The 4,340-nt window shown below is 66.8% G+C and overlaps 1 long non-coding RNA gene across 1 annotated transcript; it reads right to left on the bottom strand.

Annotated features, from left to right (window-relative positions):
• Positions 1-1,156: 1,156 nt before the first annotated feature.
• Positions 1,157-3,670, bottom strand: LOC138067413 (uncharacterized). Its single transcript, XR_011141273.1, has 3 exons — positions 3,553-3,670; positions 1,753-1,994; positions 1,157-1,485 (listed from the first exon to the last, which is right to left on the bottom strand). It is a non-coding gene; the product is annotated as an uncharacterized lncRNA (long non-coding RNA).
• Between the last annotated feature and the right edge of the window lie 670 nt (positions 3,671-4,340).

Below are 4,340 nucleotides of genomic sequence, written 5' to 3'. Positions count from 1 at the left end.
ACCCACCCCTGCCCTTAAAGGCAGGCTTGGGAGACTGTCAGAGTCTTCAAGCCTCAGGGTGCTCTTCAAGTAGCTTGGAGGTCCTTAATTTCTTCCCGAGTCCCTCAGTGTAACTGGAAGACCAACCTCAGGGACTCAGCCCACCTGGGAGACCTCTCTTCTGCAGGGCTCCCAGGTCAGCTGCGTTCCTTACAAGTCCCTAGGGGCTGTCAGAGTCTTAAAGTCTCTGGGGGCTCTGAAGGGAACCAGGAGGCACTGAGGAAGACATTAAGGAGCTCCAAGTACCTGGAAGACCAACCTCAGGGAGTCCGCCCACCTGGGAGACCTTTCTTCTTCAGGTCTCCCAGTTGGGCTGAGTCCCTGAGGTGGTTCTTCCAGTAACTTGGAGAGCCCCCAGAGACTTGAAGACTCTGAAAGTCTCCCAGCCCTGCCTTTAAGGGCAGTGGTGGGCGTCGGGGGCAGGCCTGGACCTGATTGGCTCCCCCGGGGGGCAGGGGCCGGCCTGGCCCAATGGGGGCCCTGGAGGCCCCTGGGCTCCCTAGCCTAAGAGACTTGTGTGGGGACAGAAATTCAGCAAGGCTTTTTTGCCCCCACACAAGTCTCTTAGGCTAGGGAGCCCAGGGGCCTCCAGGGCCCCCACTGGCTCCCGGGGGGGGTGTGGCCCAATGGGGGCCAGGCCTGGCCCCCACGCCCCCCACTGCCCTTAAAGGCAAGGTGGAGAGGCTTTAAGGCTCTTCAAGTCCCTGGGGGCTCCTTCAGTTCCATGAAGAGCCCCCAGAGACTTGAAGAGCCTTAAAGCCTCTCCACCTTGCCTTTAAGGGCAGCAGGGGCAGGCCTCAGCCCAGACCCCCCCACTCCCCAGCCTCAGGGCTTTGGTGGGGGCACAAAAAAGCCCTGCCCAGCGGCTGCCCCCACACAAAGCCCTGAGGCCAAGGAGCGCTCGCTGCTCCCTCGTCGCCCCGGCCTTCCCCGCTGCCTCCCGGGCTGGAGCTGGGCTGCCAGGGCCCCTGCTCAAAGGAAGGGCCAACCTGGGGGCGAGGAGAAACAGCCCCTTGGGACAGGAGCTCTTCCCCGAGCAGGGAGAACGCAGCCTTCGGCAAGCTGCGAGCAGGCGTGAACAGAGACCGCGCACAGAACACAGCACGTGGCACCTCGCCTCAGCTGGGGCTCGCGCCAAGTTTTATTGCCCAGAGCCCAAACACCTTCGCGCGGTGCCACCGTGCCCAAGTCCCACTTGGCGCTTCCTGGGGAGCGGGACGAGCTGGCAGGCGCAGGCCGCCTTCCTGCTGCGGCAGCTCCTGGAGGGGTGCGTGAAGGCCAAAGCCGGATTCTTGCTCCTTCGGGTGGTGGTGGGGGGGGGGGGGGGGGGGGTCTGGGAAAGCAGGTCACTTCCTCAGTGCAGCTGGAGTCTGAAGCTGGGGCCCCAGAGAGCTGCGGGAGGGGTGGGCAAGAGACGAAAGAGCAGCTCTTGCCAGCAACCAGCACCTAGGAAAACAAAACAGAGCTCTTAAGAAAGAGCAGGACCAGGCACTTTCCCCTCTCTCAACACTCGGGCCCGACCCCGCGTCCCCCCCCGAGGAGCGGGCGCTGGGGCTCTGCGCACTGCGGCTCTGCCTTCTGGCCTTCAGCGCATCCACAGAGCACGGCTCCTGCTGAAAACAGAGCAGAAACGCACACAACTAGTGGCCCCAAATATGAAAAAACAATAATAAAATAAATCAAAACCAGAGCCATAGCTTGTCTGGCACCTACCAGGCCTCAAAGGTCTCGGAAGGAGCCCGAGCGCCGCTGCTCTCTGCGCGCTGCCAGTGATGGGCAAAAAGCCTCTTCCTCCCATACGCAGCTCAGGCCCATTTCTCCTCCTCCTTCGTGTGCAAGGCGACAGCGCTGAACACCAAGAGGCCTGCCTTCAGGGAGAAGGCGCCGGCACAGTACAGAAATGCCGAGGGGACACATCGTTCCTACTGCGTGGGCTGCAGGGGACGCCCAGACACCTAGAAAAGGAGAGACCCTCTCTCGAGTCTGGCACTGCACCACAGCACAGCAACAGCAGCTCTTGCACACAACTCACACTCCCTCTCCTGTATTAGTGCCCGTGGCTTCCCTGAAAAGGCAAGGGAGCTCTTGAGGTTCTGCCCCAAATCACTGCTTTCCTCCTTAGCTAAAAGCTCGCAGACATGTCCCACCTCGTTTTCCAGCGCCACGTTCTCTACTCTGCAAGAAACAGTTGCACAATTCAACTCTCCGCAACACCAAGACTCTCCGGGCTGCCTTTCGCAGCAACTGCCCAACAGCTCCCCAAAAAGGGGCAGCCACAAGCACAGGTTGCTGGGAAGCCCAGGCCGGGAGCTTGCTAAACAACTCCAAAAAGCAAAGCCAAAGAGAAGCAAGTCCAAAGTCCTCCAGCCCCTCGTACGCTCCAGGACACTGCAGCCCAGCCAGAGCTGTCCCAGAGAGCCCCTTCCCCTGGCACAAGACATTCCCACTGGCCTTACCTGCGGAGAGGAGCCCCGGGGAGCGAAACCCAGTTGGTCATGACCTACTGGGAACTGAAACACCCCACAGCCCTCCGGCAGCGGGAGCTGCACGCCCCAGTTGCCCCCGCAGACAGACAAAGCGGCCACGTTGAGCTGACCCAGGCAACAGAAAACACAACCGAGAAACACAACCGAGCTCTCAGTGAGCACGTCAGCTCCCAGCGGCCACAAAGGAAGCAGACAGAGATCTTGCAGAGACAGGACACAGCTCCCACTACGCTTCTCAGCTCCCCAGGCAGCTGAAACCCCAAAACAGCCTCGCCAGTAAAACACATCTTCTACTTATACGCTTCACAGGCAAGGAGATGGTTTTTCCCCCTGGCCAAATGATACGCTCTGATTCCACTTTCTACAGCAAAGGCTGAAAGCTCTGCACGGGCAGACAGACAGACAAGGAAGGACCCCGCGCCAGCGCCACCACACGCCGCGCCACCACCAGGCTCCAGCGGCTCCCACAGGGCTGGGAACCAGCCTGCCAACACCCGCCCCCGAAGAAAGCCCGAGGGAGGGCGGCAGCCGCGCTGGAAACCTGCCGCCCCCGGCAGCAGACGAGCCCCCGGCGGGGCGGGAAGCGCCACCCGGCCGCCTCGGGGCCGCCAGGGAAGCCCTTGCCCGAGCGCTGCCCCCTCCCCGGCGCTCCGGACAGCCCGGCCGCCGGCTGCCAACGCTCCCTCCTCCGGCGCCGCCCGCAGCCCGCCGGGCACTCGCTGCACGGGCCGGCAAACAGCGCCCGCAGACACCCAGCGCTCCGCTGCCGGCGCTCGCTCCTCCGCGCCGCCCGCCGGTGCTGCCAGCAGCTCGCGGCCGGCACCATCGCGCACGTCCCGCTCGGTCCCGCCGCGCTGCCAACGGCGCTGCCACAACCGTTGCGCGTTGCCCAGGCGAGAGCGACCGGCCGCCCCGACCGCCTCCCCGCGCCCGGCCCGGCCCCCCCGCCGCCCCCGAGCCCGGCTGCGCCACGACCCGCCGCGCGTCCCGCAGCCTGCCGCTCTCCAGCAGCGCCGCGCCACCGCACCAGACAGGACGCGACGCGACGCGACGCGACGGGACCCGGCCGCCGCCGCCAGGCGCCACCACACAGCCGGCCACCCCGCCGCCATCTTCGCCGCCGGCCGCTCGCTCCCCCCACCCCCGGCCAGAGGCGGGAGCGGGGCGCCAATCAGCGGCGGGCGGCGCGCAGGCGCCCTCCAATGGCCGAGAGGCAGCTGGCCCGGCCGGCCAATCCCCGCGGCGGCCCGGGCGGAGGGCGGGAGGGAGCGGAGAGAGGCCGGAGATGGCGTCCGGCGGCCGTGGGCGCCGCCGAGCGGGCGGGCGGCGGGGCGGGGTCTGCCGGCGCCAGGGACGCGGTCCCCGCTGTCCCCCCTCAGTGTCCCCCTCGCTGTCCCCTCGACCCCGTCCACCCCTTGTGCCCGCCCGCCCGGGCCGCTCGGGCGCCTCGGCCGAGCTGCGGCTCTGGTGGGGGCGAAGGGCGAGAGCGGGCCGAGGGGCCCCTGGCAAAAGAAGTGGGCCGGGAGCTGCTGGGCTCGGGGGTTGGTGGCCCTGGGCGAGGCGGCCAGGAGAGCAGGGCGGTCGGCTGTCGGTGGCGGCAGAGGGCAGCGGGGAGGGCAGGCGCCGTGCGTGCGCGGGCAGGGCAGGGGCTGCGGGCAGGGCAGGCAGGAAGCGGCGGTGGCTGGCGCGGGCCTGGAGCGGCCGGTGCCGAAGGCCAAGTGCTGGGAGCAGGTTGGGCTGTGCGCAGGGTGCCGCCAAGCGAGGCGGGAGGGTGCGTTGCGGGGGAGCGCTGCCCCCGAGGCGCTGGGGTGTCCC

Source organism: Struthio camelus, chromosome 5 (genome assembly GCF_040807025.1).
Source record: "Struthio camelus isolate bStrCam1 chromosome 5, bStrCam1.hap1, whole genome shotgun sequence".
Classification (NCBI taxonomy): Eukaryota; Metazoa; Chordata; class Aves; order Struthioniformes; family Struthionidae; genus Struthio; species Struthio camelus.
The sequence above is the reverse complement of the archived record's forward strand: the minus strand, read 5'-3'. Positions and strand labels throughout refer to the sequence as shown.